The sequence below is a fragment of the Thunnus maccoyii genome, chromosome 12, assembly GCF_910596095.1.
Source record: "Thunnus maccoyii chromosome 12, fThuMac1.1, whole genome shotgun sequence".
Classification (NCBI taxonomy): domain Eukaryota; kingdom Metazoa; phylum Chordata; class Actinopteri; order Scombriformes; family Scombridae; genus Thunnus; species Thunnus maccoyii.
In genome coordinates, this window is record NC_056544.1 from 4,362,098 (window position 1) to 4,386,591 (window position 24,494).

The 24,494-nt window shown below is 38.2% G+C and overlaps 1 protein-coding gene across 6 annotated transcripts in view; it reads right to left on the bottom strand.

Moving 5' to 3' along the window:
* Nucleotides 1-24,494, bottom strand: part of map4l (microtubule associated protein 4 like) — a 125,261-nt gene that overhangs the window by 92,889 nt on the left and 7,878 nt on the right. For 5 of the 6 annotated variants that reach the window (XM_042427965.1, XM_042427964.1, XM_042427963.1 and 2 more), the window contains exon 1: nt 12,672-12,819. The exons of the other annotated variant lie outside the window; for it this stretch is intronic. The gene's annotated coding sequence lies outside the window, so the exon portion shown is untranslated. Of the gene's footprint in view, nt 1-12,671; nt 12,820-24,494 lie in introns of those variants that run through there. 6 annotated transcript variants of the gene reach the window in all.

Sequence of the window (24,494 nt, forward strand, 5' to 3'; positions counted from 1 at the left end):
AGTGCTTTAGCAAGAGCAAGACACTTGACCTCAAGTTGTCAATACGCATTGACTGAAGGTAATACACATGCAAATCATTAAACATTATAATTACAGATGCATATACATACTATGGTTATTGGGATTTCCACTGTAAACACATCCTTTATGTCAGTATCATCCCACCCCACAAGAGAAAACAGCTGTTTTGCTCCACAGTATGAGAAATGTTATCTAAGGTCAGCTCAGTGATGAGTCACAGTACAATATCTTAGTCTGTACTAATGATGTAACAGCAGTGAATGCAGAGGTTAGAGGCCCTGAGGAGCTGTTCATTCCTGCATTCATAGGCTGTTATTAGCTGAAAATGCAATAAAGAATCATCTCCATTCAAAACCACACATCTCTGGAGAAAAAATGTCATCATTTCTAACCACATTCCCAACTTGTTAATAATCCAAGCATTTTTTTTGCTCACGACACTTTATATGTTCATTATTTATAACTGGACAATATGAAGATTGTATTATTTAGAGTGGCTCTGTATAATCATGATAAATTAATGTGCATCCTGCCTTGTGCCCTGACAAACAGCCCAGCACATCCCTACTTTAGCAGCACTTTGAGTTTCTCAGCAGCTCTCAGTCCACTCAAGGACAGCAAGTGGCTAACACCACAGCTGTCAGTTATAATGTCCGGACTACTGGAAGGTTCATTCACAGTTCAAGAGATAGAGAGACACCACGACAGGACGACAAAAGAGAGAATGAGTGAGTGGGTGGCAAAACATGACAGGTTGTGTTTGTACTCTTGTAATTCTGAAAAGATAACTGTCATAATTTGGTAATGAATTTGGATCTGATCACCGGTGATACAGTGATAAATAAAATATAAATGTTTTTCTCTCTATGATGACAGCTCTGTCTTCAGACAGCTCACTGTACACCAGACAGCCCAAAAAAGAAGGTAAACTCTGAGTAAAAGAAGGTAAAACTGAGTATTTTTATATGTCCTAAAACATGGGGATCTTTAAAGAGCTGAGTTCTTCTATTTTAAACTGCTGATGTACATGTGCATTATCAACAGGTGAAGCATAGAGAGTCTATGTGTGTGTCTGTGTGCATGCATAGCAATATGTCATCAAACATGATGTCAAAACGGACTAAAATACAGGAAATCTCCTAAAAGATGTCGTTATTTGACTTAAGCTACCATTAAGTTAATATAGAATATTTTCTTATAGATTCAAACAGCATTTACTGTAGGTGTGATCAGTGAGGTATATACCTGGCTATTGTTCAAGTAGATTTTAATTGAAGCTGCTTTGGAAATACCTGTATGTCATAATGATTCCCAATAAAGGAGAGAATGTAGATTTAGAGGATATTTAGTTTACTCAGCAGTTATAATGTTTCATAGTTTTGACCATCATTTTGAATAGTAATGATAACATTGTACTCATGTAAGTTATTGCTGGCCATGTGGCAACCTTGTTACAATTAAGTCAGACAGGGCAAGAAACACGAACAGACATACGGGTTGAAACAGCTTGACCAGATTATTTTATGACCTTTATTTTGAGGTAAAAATGAAAGTAAACACATGAAATGTCAGCAATAATCCCTGATTGCACAGATGAACTACGGTAAGTACAGTAGGTCAAAGTTGAAGCAGAAAGCTGGTGTGTAAACTGTGATGAATGTTTACAGTTGTCAGTTTGTGTGGTAATGTTACCCTTCGTTTTCATTTTCTCTTCCAAATAACTTTGTCTAACGTGCTGCATGCATGAGAACACGCAGTATACATTCATCCCATCCAGAGGCTTCCGTCAGCCGAGCGGCTAATTTCCGGTTAGCCCTCTGCTAACTTGAATAGCGATAAAATCATTTAATCGCGCAGTTCTTTTAGGCTTTCCAAATGTTATCGGACCGAATAGATCAAGTTCCAATAGTGAAAAGAGTCATTTCGCAGGGATTGTGCGATGCTCAAAACAATTTATCCACCGTTTTACAGCCACAACAGTAGCGACAGAGTAGGCTATGATGTTAGCATGTTGACAGTGTTTTTGTAATTACTCTCACTGCCAGAGGGGGGAGACCAAAGTTCCACACTCCAGCTTTAATGAGTACAACCATATCATAACCAACAGATACGACGGCAAATACCACATAAATAAGAAAAATGTTATAAAAAACCTAAATAATCCCTTAAAATAAACAAGTCAGCTCTAAAAGAACAGTCCACCATTTGGGAGAATATGCTTGATTGGCATCTCAGTCTGATGGAAGGATCAATATCCGTTTCATCTGTGTGGTTAGATGGGAAACAAGAGTACTTCCCAAAATGACAGCCTGTTCCTTTAAATGTGTTAGTCAACTTCTAAGATGACACGGCCGGAAGATGCAGAGGACAGATAAGTAGCATAATTGAGTTAGGAGCTACCAATCCAGACAGCTGAAATGTGTCTGAAGTCTATTAGCAAGTTCAGAAACGTTGACTCTGAAAGTGACGGCCATGTCAGTCGTATCTCAGACAGATTATATGCGGTCAAAAAATCAGGACTCCCTCTTGCTTTTCTTCTTTTCGTCTCATCAATGCATGTTGTTCATAAAACCTCCAACAATAAGGATGTGATTCTGATGCTGGAAATAACAGAATATGAATAGTTTATATGGACATGAGAAAAGAAAATCTTTTTGATTAAAATTTAGGGACAAAGGGGAAATAGAAACGCACCATCAAGATCGCGTGTTCCATTTTTCAGACTCATGGCCTCTAACGTGTTAACATAATCTCACATGGCTGCCGAGCCAGTCGCCATGGTGACTCAGCAGCTCCTCGCTGTCTCCTTCTTGACGGGCACAAACTCTGACACACACACAAACACGCACACACACACACACACACACAGCATGTCTCTGATGAGCAGCAGTTTAGATTACTGCTGACAACACACTGTGCCAACCTATTCGCACACACACACACATTTACACGTAACATCAGTATATGAGAGAAAGGTGCAGACAGTCAGCTTGTTCAACCAGCCTGATGACTAACTGCGCAAATCTGTCAAATGTGGGTCTGTGCTGTGTTTGAGCTTGTGATCAAGAGAGTCAAGACTGCACACAGAAGATGAGATTGGAAACTAACAGTGGAGGGAAAATGAGAACTGTACAGGATCTGCAATAAGTGATTCTGTATCTTTTCATGTCTCTTCCCTTCCCTCTGAATGTGCTCAGAATGCAGCAGAAAGTGTGCATGCGCAGATATTTTTCTCTTCCCAAGTGATGTAGATCTGATCTTAGGGGTAATAAATTATTGCGCACAATTTTACAGTGACCACCTAAGGACAAAACATACAAAGCAAAAAATTTAACATTAAGGAAATGCGCTTCTAATCCAAAAATGCTACAAACACCATTGTTTTATAAATAGATTTTTGGCATTTGTGAATCAATTCAAAATCATAGAAAAGTAAATCATTTTTTTCACCAACCTTTAGTAACAACAAATGTACTGAATGTGATAAGCTAACAGTATAAATATGAAGGAGTGAATTCAGTATTTTGGGGCACAAATGACACATTTTTGTGTACAAGTTCAAAAGAAAATCACTTCTAACACCTGTTGGGCTTCTGCTACGTCAGAATTGATGTCTTTGTATTGTCAGAAAGGATTTGAACACATTAAGATCGACTGTAGCCGACAGTGAACTGATAGCTTGTCCACAAACTCACTATATACATTGAAACTACATTGAACATGGCTGATTATTGTTCATCTGTTAGCAAACCCCTCACTATACAGCACTTAACCAGCCAAAATCTGAGGTAACCATATTTAACAGCTCCTGTTCTGCTCCCCTACCCCCAAATAAAGCCAGACTCACAGTCTCTCCCAGCCTCTCACACTGCAACAGTCTTAGAGCAAAAGCACCTGTGTTGTTTATTTATGCAGAGGAGAGTGTAGGAGGAGAGGCAGGCTGCACAAAGGAGGCAAAAAGCAGACAAAAAGAAGCAGATGGAAGGCAGCTAAAGGCTATATGGGCCTGTTGGAAAGGAAACAGGATAGATTCATGTCCTGAGCTCTGTGTTTCCTAGGGAAAGACCCACAATTTAAACATAACAAGGCTTATTTTGTTAGAGGGGAAAGACTTAGTGTAGCTCAGGACACCTTTTATGAACTGACAGAAAAGGAAAACTTTTTTTTAACAATTTGCAGATATTTATCTTCAGTGAGGTAAATGTAGTTGATGGTGAGTTGTACTTTGAGGACTGTGTTTCAGAATGTCTTATCTGATCTCAAAAGAGTGGAAGTACCCCCAAAAAAGGTTCACAATACTAAGAAGACTGTGTTGTTACTCCTACACTGACTCCTAAAGTTCAATTATGAACTCCTGCTGCTGTTTCTTGTTTCAAATCACAAACACTGACGGAAGCTGTGAGGATGACTACACACACACACATTTACATAGTTACCCTCTCCTCCCTCGCTCTACTGTAACATATGATGTCAGGTCTGATCTCAGTCTCAGCCCCCTCTCTCAGCAGGAGAGAACGACCTTTACTGTTTCCTCTGAACTCTCTGTTAGACTGATCCAGGTCAGCTCAGTCAGAAGGCTACTTTAAAATCATCAAACGCATTTGTTTGGTATACACTGGTTTAACAGGATCTAAAAATAACATGAGTAATATACAGTATGCTACATTTCATTTACAGGTAAGACTTAGTATAGATGAAATAACTAAAATTACTTAAAATTGAGTGACAACGATGCCCCTACATAGTGGCAGAGTAATTTTGCTGTTATGTTTACAGGGTTTTTAGGCCCCTAATTCCCACTGAGGTAATAAAAATGGCTTCTAACAAATAGACCACAGCTTACATAATTCTCTGAGGTCATCAATAATGAATAAAAAGGACTATCGCACATTAAGTGCACTGAAAGTCTTTCGAAGGATCCTCAAGAGTGACAGGTGCAGCAGATTGCACCCATGTTCCCATTTGCACAGCGTGAGGCCAACTTCACAAGCTTCATAGCCTCACAGGGGAAAGACAAGATTGTATCAGAGGAGGGTTGACCCACTGTGCCTTCATTAGACAGAGGTGAGACTATTATTCCAGCATCATTACAATCTGCAATTCACCTCTCGTTATCTGAAACTGTACCATATTAGCATCAAAAGACAAGAAGTGTCATTTCCAGGGAACTCTGGTCTTCAAATAGTAATTAACATTGGTAGCAGACATGAAACACAAGGCTATTTTACATTTACTGAACTTTATAGGTCCTTTATTCCTCAACATTTACTAGGTAACACGCTGAACAGATTTAAAATGTTGAAACAACACAAGTATGAACAAATGATTTTCAGGTTTAAACTTTAAATACTGGTTCCACCCACATTTTGTTCTGCTTAATTCAAACAATTGTATCCACAAACTCAATTTTTAGCCACACTAGCGGCATGGGTTAGCATGGGTTAGCATAGGATGGCAATGTTGGGCAGTTGGTCCACCACTATGTTCCAGACTGAAATATCTCAACTACTATTCAACTAACTGCCATGAAATTTTGTACAGACATTGATTACCCCCAGAGGATGAATCCTAAAGACTTCCCCACATGATGAATTATAATAAAGTTGGTGATCAAATTCTTTGGTTCATGACCAAAATTTATGACATTCCCATCAGTCTCAGCTGCACTCCAGCTGTGTGTATAGTCCTAATTAGCAAATGTTAGCAAGCTTACACACTCAGTTAAGATGGTAGACATTAGGCTTGGGTGGTATCTATTTTTTCATACCTTCACACCCTCCTGACATTTGACCAGGGTACACGGCATATGACGGTATTTGTGTTATGTGAAATTTTTGAAAAATGTAAAAGCTGCTGGCGATAGAAGTCACTGTAGCATGTATGACATTGTCTAAACTACAATGCCATGTGTCTAATATGCAATTAGCCTTCTTAGATAAGTTTTGCTGGGTTTAAATACTTATGGCCCATAGAATGATACATAGATAGGAAATAAGCGCGCGTCTTCCATAGATTCATGCTGGAGGACCTGATGACACTTGTTGCCGCCGTGGATACCGACACGTTAGTCAGCTGAATGAAGACGGTGTGCAGACTGGCAGTCGAATAAAATCATGTGGCTAATAAATTGCTTTTGTAGTTGGAAGAAGTCATCTCAAGATAAAATTATATGTGGCAATATTTTCATGATTCCATACCACTCGCAGTCGCCATCTTTGTCAGCTCAGCTGCCTGTTGCACCAGTAGAGAGTGACGTCTGGTGATGCGTGCTGTGGACTACAGTACATCACCTCAATACTCCGTATCAGTTTAATAGAAAGATGAGCGTCTGTATTTTTGACGATAGTGAAAATCATACCTTTGGGATTTCTAAATACCCTGGTATACCATAAAACCTTGATACCACCCAAACCTTGTAGACATTATACCTGCTTAACATAAACATGTTAACATTGTTATTGTGAACAAGTTAGAATGCTGGGGTTAGCATTTAGCTTGTGGCAACTGCTGTACATACAATACAGCCCCAAAGAGCCCATAGCATGGGTATAGGCTCTTAAACTGGACTTATAGTTGTGTGTTAAGAGGTAGCCACGTGTGAAGGCTACATTGCCACACAATACCTGACATACTCCCTAAATGTGTATAGGGCTAAGGCAGCCATGGAAATACCACATGTAGACTGCAAGAACTGCGATTGGTCATTTTAACTTCTTGTGTTTTCTGGTGTCGGTGGAGATTTCCGATGGAAGATAGCTGAAAAGAGGCTCCTTGATTTGCTATTTTTCGGTAATGCACATTGAGCAAAACCATCTCCACTACAAACCTTCTGCTTGCAGTGACTCCAGCTAAACATAGACATGGCATAGCAGTAGTCTCTTATTCAGAAATTAGATAAGGCAAAATAGAGGTATGTATGTAAATTTTGTTCTATACATATTTGTGTAGCCCACTATCACTTTATATCAAAGTGAAAGACAGAATATAAACTCAGTTACAGCCTGATTACACACATATCCATCTGGTATCAACTGACGCTGAACCATAGATCAAAGTCTACACCGTAGGTAACTACAACAGACTCCACTTCACACCTTGTGTCAAGTACAAATCCAGTTTATGTCTTTGTAGACTATGATTTGGTGTGTTTTTGCTTTGAGAAATTCTGGCCAATTTCACTGAAAATTGGTGCAGTCTAAGTGCTTTCTCAGAAGTCAGACATTTTCAAATCCTACACATCCTACACTTTAATAATCAGTGTTACTGTTAGGAATCAAATCTAAATATACCCTGCCTTAGCTCAAACTGTGCCAGTCACACTGTTGCACATTCAGACTTCATTAATGGTTCAGTACTGGAAGCTGTATATGCTTTATAATCTTAAATCAATGAACACCATTTGACCCTTGGTCACATATCATGCTGTTTTCCACTCCCATCTGTCATGTTCCTCTCCCCTGAAGATTATAATAAAGCAGAAATGCCATAAAAGTAACCTTGGGGGGAAAAAACGCAAAAGGTTCAAACTGTGGTCACCAGCTTTTTCACTGGTACACCAGGAGGAGCTTCTTGAGACTGGAGGGTGCTATCTGAGTCATCTAGCTCCTTAATATTAGGCTTGGTTGATATTGGGTAGCAACACTAAGAGATAACTCCATCTTTTGACCCCCAGGTGTTATGTAATCTTACATTTTACAAACTACCATTAGGGCTTAGAGAAAGCCTGGGGGGGACGACACCGCTGTTAGATCATGTCTCTGCTGTACTCTGGACGACTGGAGAGCCTACACATTTCCTGTAGACATAGCCGATTATAACTGACATTGTTATGGGGTAAAATGACTTACACGGTGAATGGCTGGCTGGCTGGATGATTGGTTGACTGTCTATTTCATTGGTTGACTGGGTATATAACTGCTTTTGAATGGCTGCCTGCCTGGTAAATGGACTGAAAACGTTGGCTATACCTGGCTGGATGACCGCTATCTTGACTTCCTGCCTGCTTGGCTGGTAATCTGGGAGGGATTGCACGTAATCCCACCAATCCCTAAAGCAGAAATTATAGCACCATCATCACAACAGCCATGCATTAGTACATCTCTGATAATCCATCTATCTTCCTGCTTGTAGTCTTTGGCATTTTTTCTATTTTATCATGTTATCTATGGTTCAAACATTCAAGCCATTAATACACTGAAAATCTGAGATGTTCAGGCAGCTGGCCTTGACTCATTCTCCTTATTTTTATCCCTCCCAGTTCCTCAAAATTTGTATTTCAAAGCAATCGGGGCTGCAGAAATTTCATCCAATTTCTCAAACCCATTAGCTAATCAGGCATGATTAGCGCTGGGAGGACTGGGCAGTGCCACGAGATATGGATGTTCCAGTGTAGCCGCTCCTACTATCCAGTACCATGGGAACTTTAGGACATATCTGTACTTTGTTGCACCAAATTCATCAGCCTTAGTCAGGGCTGATCAATTTAAGGAGAATATCTTCTTGTACTTTTTCTGCCTACTGTTGCGATTGAAATTAAAATTGCAATTACTTAATATAAATTAATCTACAGGCCTTGTATTTATGGTCTTAAACAAGATATGATTGTACCAATCACTGCCATAAACTTTTATTTTATCTTATATATAGCACCTTTTTTTCTCTCAAAATATACTCCATAAGGATAAAAGGTATGCTTTATTTCAACAGAGTAAGTTTAATTAAGTACAATTTACTCAAAAAGTTACTTCAGTAAATTTAATGGACTAAATGTCACTCATTACTGCTCACCTCTGCAATTTACAGAATGATTGTTCATACGGTTCAGTAAACTTGCATATTATAGTTGTCATGTTAACCGATACAATCAAGGGTCATGGCTTAAATTTACACTGGCTACAAGTTAATTAGAATAGCATCTATTGCAATTTCATGATTATCATTAGATTATGAAATGAGCCTTAAGTACATTTTCAGCAATTAGCATTTCACAAGTTGCCCTGAAGACCACGCTGTGACATCAGTAGATGAGTCAAACAAAGATCACCAAGCATGAATGACTGCAATTTTCATGTCTGTTATCTGGCATGTCAGTTCAGAAAAGCTATAACCCAAGACCCTTTTCTCTATACGGTGGATCTTTTGTGGTATTGTACTGTACTAAAGCACTGGCTGCTGCAGCTACTAAGCTGCTTGGAAGACACATTGCCACTTCATTGAAGTAAAATGGCCAACAATAAGAATCAGTGGTTAGCTACAGGTGTGGTGTACCGATAACATTTCCTGAACGTACAATAAAACGTTTTGCTACAGGATTGCAACCATTTCCTAAATACTAAATCCTCAAAAGTGATTTTTATGAATTAGCTATTCAGCTCAGAATTAAGTTTAAAGAAGTTATAATCAATATTTTTATGTTAACAATGGCTCAAATTACTATATGTAATGTGAAAGGACACTCAGAGACTCATCAAAACACCCTAATCTGCAGTTCCCCTCAGGTCTATGGAGCATTTTAGTGTCTTTCAGCTCATTGTTTTGGTTTTACAGTGGGCCACTTCACAGTTTTGGTTCACTCTCACAGCTCTCATCAGTGTCATTTCAAGCAGCAGCAGGCAGCTGTTTTCACTGAAAAAGTTCTGATAACCCCACTACCTGCTCAGCACCAAATAGCAGACACACACAGTTAGCAAATAGCTGGTAAACAAAGTGGAGCATTTAGTAGCTAAAGGGCCAGATATTTTTCTCAGGTGTTAGTGGAAACCAGACCAAAGCTAAAAGAGAGTGAATATTGGACTTACATTCACCAGATAGACAGATACACGACTCCAAATGAATGATAATGCTGCTCCGTATCCACTGGATGTGTTAATAAGCAGCTGTTGCCAACACATTCACTACTTAAAAGGTGTGCTCATTAGTAATATGGATATTACATGCAAACAGACAGAAGCATTCACTGTTTATTTCACTTACCTGGAACTGTCTAAACATCAGTTAATGGTACTGGCGTCTTTATTGACAGGACAAAGACTAGAATTAAGCTAAATTGCAGAATTATAATTACTAAAATCACAAACAAATATCTACTGTAGTCTATTATGATAGCTGAGTGAAAACTCTAAGATTTAGACAAACAGAGAGTACAGCACCTAATAAAAGCAATCTACTTTTTTGATTGAGGACATGTTGTTATGAAATTAAGCTAACTGGTGGTCTAGTGGTTTAAGACACATAAAGTACCATGTACCATGTGACATCCATGGTTCCAACTAAGTTCCCCTTCTCTCCACATTTCCTGTCTCCACTCGTCTAGTGTCAACTATCAAGATGATATAACATCACATTCATTTAGCAGACACTTTTGTCCAAGGTGACTTACACATTTTTCCTGTACACATACATTGGAAGCAATTTGAAGTTCACTGTCTTGTACCAAGGACACTTAGCACATGGGCAGGAGGAGCAGGAGGACCCTATCATTAACGGCAAACCTGCTCTACTACCAGAGCTACCACCACCCCAAAAGTCATGATGTATAAACATTAACATTACATAAAATATATAATAAAAACAATTAATTGCTGTCATTTTAGCAGAATAATGCAAAAATAATAGCAGCCTATTCAGTTATCAGAAATCTGAATTTCTAATGATCAGCATCAGACCTAAAATGAACCCTAGTAATACTATATGAAAATATATATTTACAACTGAAGAGAATCTTCTGATGAAACACAGTGTGACATGTGACTGACAGACAGAGAGACATACAATAACCAGGCGACAGGTAGGCAAAGCTGGAGAGACAGAAAGTGTCTTAACAACTGCAAATAAACCTCCAAATCAAAGTCTGTCAGAAAAATGAGTGGAACCTCTCAGATCCTGCAGCACCCGCGTTGGGTCCACCAACACTAAACTAGAACCTGACTGATATATCCATCAGCCGATATTATTGGCTGATATTGGCCTATTACAGATATATCAGTATCGGCGTATATGTTGTCCGATATGTGAGGGTTTGTTTTTTTTTAACTTATATAGGTAGCATTTTATGTATATTTGATCTACGTTTTTTTATTTATAGTTATTTATAATTATCAAATCCCAGTGAAGTTTACTGTTTCAGTGCAATGATGTCAATTTATACATCAAGTTTCTCATTAAACTGTAAAATACCTTACCTCCATTACATATCTTTGTCACAAGTGTTTGATAACCACATTTGAGGGATCATTGCATTGCAAATGCATGTATATATTCTGTATATATAAGATTATCGGCCGATATATCGATATCTCATATTGGTATCGGCATCTGCCCCAACAGTCCAGTATCGGTCGGGCCCTACACTAAACATTGTCCTCTAACCCACAGAGTGATATTTGAAATCTTCTCTAGAACTAAAAGTTTCCAAATATACAAAACATCCAAAAAACGTCCAGATTAATATTAGGGACATGTTTCATGTAATGGTGCAGCCATGTGTCCTGACTTTAAATAAATCACTCAGTGTAAGCATCGTAGCTTTGGTGAAGTGTTGGAACAAGCACACACACACATCACATACTATGATGTTTACTCAAACTTTCAGACCACAACTACATCATGGGACATGTAAGGGTAAAATTAAACATATTCACATCCTGTAGTATTCCTTAAGTGCGTCTGTACGTAGGGTGGTCACATTTTTTATAAATTCACAGTGCACTTATTATCCACAAACACAGCGCGTTTCACATATAAAAAGAGACGGACGACCGAAGACAGAAAGAGCCAGAGAGAGAAAGACATGAGCATAGACAGAACAATGTGTACTAATCCACACAGAGACAGAGGATGCAGTGTGTGTATCTGTGGATGTGTGCATGCTTGTGTGTGTGTGTGTGTGTGTGTGTGTGTGGTGGTGGTGGTGTGTGTGCGTGTGTGCGTGTGTGGGGGGGTATATTATTGTATAACAACAGGCTTAGTTCCTATAGAACATCACAGACTCTTCCTAAAACTGCTGTATAGGCTCCATAAGATCAGAAAAACCCTTTATATAACTGGGCCTTGCAGTTATGGAGCTGCACCTGTCTGCCTTTATGATATATAATCCTATAGTAAATACTATGGAGACATATACACAAATATACAACACAATCACAGACTATAGGTTACTATCTCATAGATTAAGGTTAAAGATGGAAAGATTAGATGCAATGAGACCCCTATACACTTGATAACTGAGGCCTCTGGGAGCACTTGCAGGAATATCACAGGAATATTTGTAGTACTACAGCCTAGTGATTTTTCAGCAGGAGGGTGTACCATCCCGACTGCGGCACCACCATAACAAAGAGACACAAATGCACGGACCTCTGCATGAGACAGAGATTCCCCCCCACACACATCCCCACCCCCGTTACACGCCCACTATCCTCTGCCATTGTGGATGGGAAACACCGTGGACCAGCATGTCAAATTGCCATAAGCTAAATATCTACATAGGCCCTATCTGCACCGCTGCAGCACGAGACCTACATAACACGATAAATAAAACATGAATTTCATCACTCATTTATAAACGCACGAGATGATGGCGCAGTAAAGAATGATAATCACGCGGTGACATATTATAAATTGGTAGTAAATTGTTCAATAGTGCAACTCACCGTTTAGATGTGTCCCGTTTCTCTCGCTGAGTGTGTATGTACGCTTGTGTGTGTGTGTGTATGTGTGTGTGTTAGAGAGAGACAGCAGTGTGTGTGAATGATGGGGAAAATCTCTCCACCTTCGCTGCTCGCACAACAGACTGGTGCCAGGACTGAGAAGCAAGCCCCGCCCCCTTCCCAGACGGCTCAGCCAATCAGGAGCAGGGAGCAAAAAAAAAAAAAAAAGAGCCTTTTCTTCTGAATCTGCAGGCATCAGGGGTGCTGCTGCCTTCACGCGCTGCAGTAAACATCAGAGTTTTATATGGAGTTTTTAAGGACCAACAATACACCTCCAACAAAACTCATCCAAGTCACTGTCGATGCAAGAGACACCATGTTAATCTGAGAACACATTTTTGTTACATGGTCCCAAGATGTAAAAAACCAAGACAGACACGTAAAAATAACCTTGAAGAGCCTGTTCAAAACCTAAATTATTTTAGTACAAACAAAGAAAAGTAAGCATCCATATCAAAATGCTAAAATACAAACATAAGAAACATCAAATCAATTCAAATCAAATTAATATCTCAGTACTGATGAGCTCAACCTGACCTCTAAAAGATCCTCATAGATACTGTGCATTTTTATTTATCTTGTGTGTTGACATAACTCACACTACACATCAGCCCTTCTGCATGACCTGAACCTGCAACCTCTATGCTCACACTGTACAGGTCAATTGAGCAGCCACAATGTGGTAAGCACAAAACTCCCAGTCAGTTTGTCCATTCCAAGTTTATTCAAACAAGACTACCGCATCCTAAACAATGTGGACAAAAAGAGAGAAAGACAGTGTTACTTTGTGTAATTCCACTGTGAAAGGAAAGTAAGAAGAAAAAGGAAAACTACGGAGTCACAGATGACTGGAAGATGCAGACAGTATGATCTCTCTGTTCTGCAGCCAAGTTCAGTTTTATATCACAGCAGTCTCAGTCAAGACTACAGTTTTATCCACAACAAGTAAAATACTACTCCAATAACACAAAAACAAGTCAATTCAGTTTATGACGGATTTTTTAACAAAAGCCATGTGGGGAAACAAAACAAGGAACTGCTCAAACTGCAGACAATTTATCAGAAATCCAAACAATAGTCCAACAGCCAGATCATTCATTGTTCAGACAATAAATCAGGAGTCGTCAAATGACAAACCATCTGGCAGAAATTCAGCCAGATTCTAAAATTAGTGTGACCAATTTGGGGTTAAACTCAGGCTTCATCCATCCATCCATCAGGTGTCTGTCTGGCTATAAGAAACTTCTGGCCACATTATTTACTTGACAATGCACCCTGGTCCTGGTACTACAGCAATGTGGTAGCATCACATTTCAAGCAAATTTCATTTTTTTCAAATGTGAGTAGCTGTGGGGCATCAGTGTTTATCATCACCACATTCAAAAATCTTGAGTATTCAATACTGTATTTAGCTTGTACTGGAATTTTTACCAGATGTTGTTCTTTTTTGAACATCTGTTGTCACTCTCTGAAACATGAGTGACAACATGATGTTGTTAAAATCTGCACTCATTTAGGATGTGAGACTACAATTGTGGAGAAAATGCCAGATTTCAATGTTGAAAACCATGTGATCTTGAATTAAAGATGCCACAAATCTAGACATGTGATACTAGGAAAGCTATCTAGGAATAAAAGTTTCCCTCAGCTTGGTGGCATGGTCTACTTTAAACTGAGGCAGTAATAACTTTAGAACACCTGAGAACAACCCAGAGCCTAATACAGAAGATGAAGAAGATATTGACATTAAACATTCTGTGAAAACATTTTTCAACTATTAAAACCCATAGTTTAAAGTTGTGTAAACGCTTCCAGTAGTCAGTTCCAGTTTGTGGCTTCATAGTGTATTAGAAGCAACCAATTTGATGACAGACTGGCTGGTTATTTGACTGACTGACTGACTGGATGACTGTCTGAGTTTCTCGCTAATGAAGCTAGTTAGGTGGAGACATCTTGTGTCCAACAATTAAACTTTTAAAATTGAATATATTTGCATATTCATAGATTCAGGAATTTTTAATGAGGTATAAGGAGTAGATGCCATTTTAAGAATTTTAAAGTGGTAATTATGCTTTTTTTGGTGGAAAAACCATATCAGCATTATTATATTTATAGTATTTTTCTATGTCTTAATACATGTCAGGAGGGGATCTTTAAAGCTGCATGAATTGATTGTTTTTGGCCACTGACATACTATCACTTTATAAATTATATTAAAGTGAGTGTTAGCAAACAGTTGACCACTTATCCATTAAGCGGAAAACAGCACTTTAGCATTCATTCACAGCCATCTTATAAATGTAAGTCCAAGATTCTCCATTAGCTCTGTTTTGGAACCCACCAACTCTGGCTCTTTAGTTCCTAAATGCTCCACTAGTCGCTAAATTGGTCTGTCTGCCATTTTGTGCTGAGCAGGTAGTGTACAGTGGGTTTATCTGAGCTTTTTTGCTGAAAACAGCTGTCTCCTGCTTCTGGAAACAAGGCTGATGAGAGCTGTGGAACTGAACCAAAACAGTGAAGTTGTGAGCCTTAAAACATTGAGCTGAAATACGCTAAAATGTTTAGTAGAGCTGAGGGAAACTGAGAGTTGTCACTTAGAGCGACCCCTTCACAGTTCTTTGACCCAGAGTTAAGAGTTAAGAGTTAACTTCTCCCTTGAAGAAGTGATAATAAATCTCAGATGACTTTCAGGTAAAATAAAGGTTCAGCAAAAATTCCAACCAACCCTCTGAACAGTTGAACTGTAAGTGAATCTAAAGTTTGCTGTAGGTGCCATGTTTTTATTGAGATCAGCTGTTCAGTAAACTGTGTGGTGTCTGATTTCTTTCTCTAGATGTCTGTAGCAGCGGCTCTCGATGACACATATCAGAGTGTGTCTGTAAGACCGTCATATTCACCGGGTTCATGCAGAGGAGGAGTGTGCGGTGGTTTCTCTTCATTCACAACTGCGTCACTGCATGTCCTCTCCTCTATTCATGATCTCATCAACCCCTCCTCTGTTCCCCGCTTCCCTCCCTTCTTCTCTCCTGGTCTGACAGACTGTTATGTAATTATCTTGCCTGCATCACCTCCCTCTCGCTGTATCATCAGCTTCTCAGTTCCCATCTTACCCAAACTCAATCTGTCACACTATCTACTCTCCTCTTTTGCTGTATCATTCCTCTGTCTCACTCGTTCCCATCTTTTCTCTCTTACCAATGTACCTCTCTCTAGAAAACCCCCTCCCACAAATAAATGTTTCAATGTTTGATGCTGTGCAGCAGTAACTCCCTTTAGTATTTCAACAGTTAGAAAAATTGAGTTCAAACCGATTTATTGCAAAAAGTTGAGATTTAAACATTCTATAGATTCTGTAGGTGTCAGATATTAACACAAAGTGTTCTGATTTATAGTGGTTATATCTGAATTTATCAGCATCCAACTCTAGTTTTATTAAAGTTTTTCCCCGTTTTCCACTTAAACTCATCTAATATTGGTGATAGTAAAACAGATGCTGATGACTTCAAAAGCAGTCCTGATATGACTATCAGAACAGATTATTATCATGGACATACAGTAAATGATAAAACATATATACAAGACACATACATTTCCCACACACGCGCAATGTCTGCTTATCTTTAAAACAACCTTCCCCTGTATTTGTCTATGTCACCTGCTGTGTGTTTGTCCTTGAGTCATATACATCACTGTTTTATCTCTATTACCCACCATGAACATACATTCACTGTTGACTGTCACAAACCCCTATCAAATGTCTGATTCATACACCCGATGTATGGTTACTGAGAAGATAATATGTGATAATATCACAGTGTTGCCACAGTTAGAGGAACTCTACTTCAAGGAAGGATGGCATGTACAGAGAGTATGGCTATATGAACATTAATGTTTACCATATTTCTATGATGAATACCAAAACTTTACAATCTGTGCTGCTCTCTTTTAGTTATTGTGTTCACACTTGAATTTATATATTATAAGTGTAAAAATCACTGGATTAAAATGATTAACAATCCTCAGAACTATGTTTTTCTTTATGTAAAGCATTAAAATGCATCTTCAGCTTATCAAGTTGAATCAGGAGGGGGCAGTGTTTACATCCTAGTCTGCACGTCTTTAAACAGGATCATATTGGTTGTTAAACAAGCAAGCATCAGATCTAATAACTCCCAGTAGATGACTGCTGATGACATTACAGCTTAACAGTTGGACACAGGTTCATTCATATCAACCTGGTCTGGTCTGCATTTATTTTTAGGACTGTGGAAGGAAACTAGAACCCACAGTAGAAACTCTGCTTTAGAAGGATCAGGAATCAGACCTCCTTGTAGTGATGCCACATTGCTACTCAGGTTGAAATCATGTCTTGGTTTCCTGTAAACATAAATGTGAAGATAATATTGAATGACAAGTGATTAGTCAACTTTGATCTTCATTTCATAGGAAATACAAATATGTAAAACAAGAGAATAATAATTACATTTTTAATTCCATAATGGCTGTATAACATTCTAATCAAATGCCAGGCTAAAGAAGAACAGTAGCAGTCAAAAGTTTGGATACACTTACTTACTGAAATGAATGGGACGGTGTCTCCAACCTTTTGACTGGTGCTGTATGCAGGTGCAGGTTGTTTTCCTTTGTTTGGCCTCAACATACATATATAGTAGTTTCTGAATGCCAATGCTGTCATAAATACCAGCAGTGTGATGCTCTTGACATGCAAGTTTTGTAGTGACTGCATCACAGACGTGTTGATTAAGTTGTATAGTTCTATGATTTTTAGCAGCTGTCTTGTTAAGTTTCAATCTGCTGCTGTCAGTGAGTCCCCAGATGTTCCCACAAGCTCCTCTCCAGCAGTGCAGTGTGCTATTGCCAATTTTACATAAGTTAAGAAATTGAGTACTTCTTCCACCACTGACATTTTGACATACAGGATATCATGGTGATGCTGCTGTTTTTCAGTTTTTCACAAAATTGAGGACTATAATATAACACTGTGCAATTTTAGAATTATTAGCCACACTAGCAGTAAGGCTCTAAATAAAATAATTGTATTATCAATAATCACTCTTTATTTTTGTTGATACCCACTTTTTTGAACATCCTTTATAATAAATCCCTCTAGTTATAATAGGCACCTCTGTATGTGGGTGTCGTGCAGGATTTAGGTCACACAGACCAGTTGTTGGAGTTGAAACCATTCTTTTTTTAGTCTGGGCCAATCCAGAGGAGTTTAACTCTTTAACCATCTGATGATGACCTAAATAAGGAATGAACCCCTGCAGTGCCGAGGCTTAACTGAGGGATTGACACACTAATACACTGGATATAGCATGTTAACGCTGGTTCAAAACACTTTCACATACACTCATTCACAAACCATGTGCAGTGAATGGATGTGTACACAGCAAAGCATACAATTGCACATTGATATCTCTCTTGATTACTCTATCTGAAATATCTAAATGCCACTAATGATGTTTTTCTGGAGAGTCCATCATGAAATATATTTTTTTTTAAATCTGAAAGTTAGCTGTGGAGAGGAGGGTGGACGGTCAGTGATACTGAGGGGCTGGGGGTGGGGAGGGCTGGGTAAAAGGAGATTTGGAAGGAGAGTTTTGAGGTTGCAGGGGGATTTGGGCTGAGGCTGCACAGTGGGTGTCTGGGTTAGAGAAGTGGGAAAGGAATGGGGGGTGGGGAAATGAAGATGGCAAGGCATGGTTGAGGAAGGGAGAGGCAGGCAGTGCGAAGGATAGTGTGGTGATGAAAGCTTGGTGAGATGAAGGGAGATGTGGTCTTACATATAAACTATAATGCCTCAGTATAGAGACATTTGTGCTGTATCTGACCCTCGACATTTGTGTTCTGCAGTCTCTGACATTTCTGCCATCACTGACTGTTCACTGCAGCGTTTAATAAATGCATGAAACAAAAGCACAGCATAACCTCCTTCTGTCTGTCTTGTAAAGCCACACAAGGTCATGTCCGCTTTAGGTTCTGGAGGTTGATTGGTTATATGCAATTCTTCCCTGTAGAGAACAGAAAGAATATTTTATATACAGCTTCTATAATTTATACTGCATGTGATTCACTAGAAGTCTCAATCATTTTACAGCACTTTTGAGGTGTTCATACAGCTTTTTAGTCATGCTAGGGGTACAACTCTAGGGATGGTGATGCTGGTCTGCTGGTCTCTCCACCACTTTGGTCTAGACTGAACTATCTCAACAACCGTTGGATGGATTGCTGTGACATTTATTACAGACATTAATAGTTTCCTGATGATGTATTCTAATGATTAACAACAATACAATTGATATAAGAAACTAATTAGAACAATAAGAATAAAACCAACTGGATGCCAAGAACATTGAACATTACAATACATTGTACTATAGGACAGAGAAACAGATGAGTTTTAAGTCTGGCCTTAAATGTTTCCAGAGGAGCTGTTCTAATAAAAATGACAACACTGCTCCATAGACAGGGACCACAATGTGAGAATGCTCTGACATCAGCCAATTTTTTGTGAATTCTGGTAATGGGTAAGTAAGAGGAACCAGACGAACCTAGGAGGCGTGCTGGTATATATTGTAAAATGAGATCAGAGCGGTAACCAGGTGCTGTCCCATGTGATGCTTTATAGGTCAGGGTGAGTACTTTAAAATCAGCTTGAGTGTGTATGAGCAGCCAGTGGGGATAGATCAGAATTGTAGTGATGTGATCAAACTTTCAGGTTCTGATTAGGATTCTTGCAGCAAACTTCTGAAGTTGCAGGCTATTAAAAGATGAATGGGTAAGGCCCGGAAAAAAGGGAATTACAATAATCAAGCTGGGAGGAGATGAACTCCACATACTTGCAAATTTTGTCCAAATACTTGCAAAACTCATGAAATTCCCATCAGCCTCTGCTGTGCTTTGTGTTTGCTCATTAGCAAATGTTAGCATGCTAACATGCTAAATCAAAACAGTGGACATGGTAAACATTATACCTGCTAAATATTAGCATGCTAGCATTATCATTGTGATTATGTTAGCAGGTTGATGTCAGCATTGGAATCAATACTCATAGAGCTGCTAGCATGGCTTTAGACTGTTGTTTTTATGACAGTATGTGTGAATGTGAATAATATTTTGACATTTTGATTTTAAATCCAATTTGATGAATGCTTTGTTTACTCAAGTAGATTACCTAATTATGAAGGTTAAATGCAAGAGGAAGTGATGGCATTTCACAGCTTTGTGGCAGTTTAGGAGTGTTTGTCATCTCAGGATGAGAGAGAAGGATAGAAAAGGAAGAGAGATGAAAACATTTACAGAGTTGGGACTAAAGAAGGAAAGAAATCAGAGAAAAAAAGAGAAATGAGAGGAGGAAGTTAAATGTGTCAGTTCTGATTACATTATAGTAATGGTTTTAGTGAAAACATGAACCCATGTTTGCTATTTTGGGGTTTTCTCATACAGTTATAAAACTGTTCTGGGTAATTTATTGAGCAGGGATGTAGTAGGAAATACAAGGGTGGTTTAACTACAGTAGGCCTATCTACATCCACTATTTCTTGATCACTTTACAGATTCATGTATGACCATTTTTTTAGATTATGTAAATTACTAATTTTTCCCATTATATAATTCACTGTTTCATTTGCAACTGGTCAACCCCATAAAGCTTTATACCAGCCTTAAGAGGTGGTACGCTATATCTGTCAATAAAAAGCTAGTATAACTGAATTCAAAAGGCTTTACAATTCTTAGGAAGAAAATTAGTAATGTAATCTATTTTCCCATTTTGTAGAAAAAGTGGAATTTTTAAAATTTTTTTAGTTCTTGTTGGTAAAGATGAAACAGTGGACTGTAAAACACAACAGCAGAAACTGTCCATGAGACAGCAAGATGGATCCTCAAAGCCTGGCATAGTGTGAACACACAGCCCCACCTACTGGACAAAAGGGTTTTTGCAACTTTAATATTATTTTACAATTTTTTCCTCTTTTTTTTTGATCGGTAAAACGCATTTCTCAGTAAACAGTCAGCATAACAACAGTCTATGTGGACTAAACTGACTTCTTTTCCAGGTGTGTTGCAAGAGAGGACAACAGGTGGGACGTGGATGAGAAGCTGTGACCAAATGCAGAAGTCAGGATTGACTGGAATTATTTTAGTTTAGGACAATAAAGCCTACTGAAGCTTATTGTAAGATTTCTGATGCATTGTTGGAACAAATACTGTAAGGTTTATGCGACTGTGTGAAGTTTTTAAAAAAGAAACTCAGTTAAGATACATTTGATCTTGCTGAAATTACAGCAGGAATCAGAGTTGCAGTGTTCTTGTTATCTGATGTAATATAGTTACATTAAAAGATTATTAGTGGTGAAAAGGTGGAATAGAAGAAATCAGTTTAGGGAAAAAATACAGGTCAGACTCCTCACCACTGTACAAAGTAACTGACAACACTAAATGTTAGTACCAGTACTATAGTACCTGTGTAATTACAGGGAAAGTACAAAGTTTTTGTCGATGAGATTGATTGATAGTCTTCATACTTCTTCAACTTGTTAATGCTATAACAGTTACATTTTTGCAAAGAGGCTGTGTGCGTACTTTTCACTGGTGCCAAGTCCAGTAGTCTGGCAGTCTGGCTTTTTAGTCCTGTGTAGTGACGGATGTCATCTCACAGAAACACTGTGATATACTGACATTTAGCTGAGCTGCTAGTTTAGTATCAATCAAACTAGTGAAGTAAAAGACTGTCATTTCTTTGGTGCTGAAAGGTGACTTGGATTACATTCTGCTGTGCAGGAGACAGACTGTGGGGGGAGCTACAGTAACTCTTCTCTTGCAGTGCTTATACACCTACAGTCAGAAGCTCTCAAATACAGGCTGCCTGCGTGTGAGGAGGTCATAATAAAAAGTTTTACTAATGTGGTTTTCATTGAGGAAAAATGCTCAAAGACATTTTAAAAAAAATTAATTTGTTGAAGAACTTTGATCCGCTCTGTGTATAACCATCTTTTCTGATTGCTAAAGTCATTCCTAACAAACAACCTTTTTTTAAAAATCTATTTCATCAACATATTGGTCAAATGTCACAAGACAAGACGTCTCCTCAGTGTTTGTGTTAGCAACAGTTATTGTATATTAAGTGTCTGAACTCTGCAGTGGAACTACATGTGATACTGCACATGGTAAGACCTTAACTGACCTAACATCCTCCTTTTTAGTGACACCCTGCTTCAAACTTATACAGCTAAACATTCAAAATTCCATAACACAGCATGTTTATTACTAGTGATCATTATCAGTATCCAGTAGAAAAGCTGGAATGATGTTTTTCTCAATGCGGCCGTCTCTCTCGTGGGAACAGAGAACCGGTTTATGTATAGAGCAGGATTGCACAACCACGTACTGTACATCACTGCTTTATTCTTGTGTTTCAGTTGTATTCATTCAAATATGAAGAGTCAACCAAGGACATAAACAACACACATACAGAATGACTTCCATATTTAAAAACTTCTGTAAATGTTAATCAATGCTGTTTAAGTGAGAAATAAAAAAATTCAAATGTTCAGATTGTTTCAGCTGATACTCGCTAATCACAGATGTGGCAGACATGCAGAGATATTACAGTGTACTATTTGTTTTTTCTTGTTAATTCACCTGGATGTTTGAGCTTCACTGTGCAGAACGATGTATGAGCAGAGTTTGACGCTAGAAGGCTGTTTTCACATTCATCTGCTACAGGGAGAAATTTTTTCCATGCTCACGTTATATCCGAGTTAAAGACACGTACGTATGAGCATGATCTGTGACATCATTAATAGTTTGGAGCAAATAGTTGTCCAATATTCAACTTATACAAGTGTGACGTGGAAACTTGAAGAATCCAGTGCACAAACACTGAAAACGGACTGAAGCGGAAGACATCTGGTGTCCAGCAGTTAAACTTTTGAAATGAACATAACATAACATATTCATTAATTGTGAATTTTTCTGTGAGGGAGAAGGAGGAGATGCCATTTTATGAATTTATAACTAGTTAACTGAACACTAATAATTATACCAAACATGAGTATTTTATATATGTCTTAAAACATGAAAACTTTAAGTTTACTCTTCAAGTACAGAACATCTTGCCTCAGTACACATTTACACAACTTTTTTGTAACGAATTAGGGATCATTTCAAATATTTTTTTTGTAAAAAAATGAATATTGTCCGATATTTAACAGATTTGTTTTTAACTCTCTAACCTGATATCAGTATTTGCCTTGAAAATTAAGCCTCGACACCATCATTTTTTGAAGTGTGCTGTCTTCAGATGCTGTTAGACTCCTTGCAAACACACACAGGACTCAGTAAGTCACACATTCCTTCCCTCACAGCCTCTTACTCTCTCTCTTTCATCAATCCATTCATTCTGGTTTCCTCTTTCACTCCCATGTTTGTATGAGTTGGCCTCTGGGTGATACATGCCTCATTGTTGAATAAGTTGTAGCTCTCTGCTTTTCAGCACCTTTCAACTCTTTACATTACTTTATGCAAGTAGAGAGTAAATGGTACCCAAAGGAGACCCGAACACACACACACACACATACACACACAAACACACATACACAGACAGACATGACAAATGTAAAATTTCCTCCTAAATGGGACCGGACCATGTATGAGTGTGCCTGCCATTGTCTGAGTGACAACACTGTACACTTTAGAAGGAGAAAGAGAGAGAACATTGCCAAAGAATCCCACCGACTTAATGTAAGAAAAACACAGACACAGGAAATGATGCGTTTGTTTTTTGTATGCTAGGGTTGATAAGAAACACATTCAGCCTCTTATAAGAATTATAATTGTATTAAAGAGTTTTGTATGTTTGTATCTGTCGGTGTGTAAACACTATTTTATGAAACATGATCTAGCATCTCAAAACATAAGATGTGTACATAATGTGGGTTATTACGCCAAATTGTTCTATGTTTGCACTACAGTTTATTAATGCTAACAAAATACACACAATATACACAACATGTCTCCTGTAAGTTTTTATTTTTAAATTGATAAAATATATCAATTGTGTTTATATGCAGAGGGACTCAACATAATATCTCATGTCCCCGTAAGGTCCTTTGTACTGTTTCTTGTCTTGATCATAAATAAGTCTTTATACATATTCCAACTAGAATACACTGAGCATCACCTCTGCTACTGAGTAGCACAATTCTCTTATATATTATATATATATTAAATACATTGTTAAAATGTTAAAATGTTTAAATCTGTCCATCTGGACCTAAGTCTAACATGTAGAGACATGAGATCATGGGATGTATGTATGCAGTATTTTATGATCAAGCTGCTGAAATGTTTCAATATGATCTATCTCACATTTTAAAACATGATTCAAACATATTTAAAAAGTCTTGGAGCCACACCAAAGCATGATCTCCACAAGCTGCTAACTAACAGACAGACAGGTGGGACTTCTATGTAACTACCCTCTTGGAATAAGAAATAAATATAAGTCCGTATGAATCATACGAAAGCAAGAACTCCATGTGCACACAAGTGCATACACTGACGTTTACTGACAGTGGCTGAGGGGGAAATCCTCTCATTTATTTTTATACTGTTACAACAGACTTATGATATGATAATGATAATAATGATAATGATTTTTTTCATGTCAAAGTCGTATAAGATATATATCATATAAAAAGAATCGGCTATAATATTTTGTGTCTAATATGTTTCTTCCAC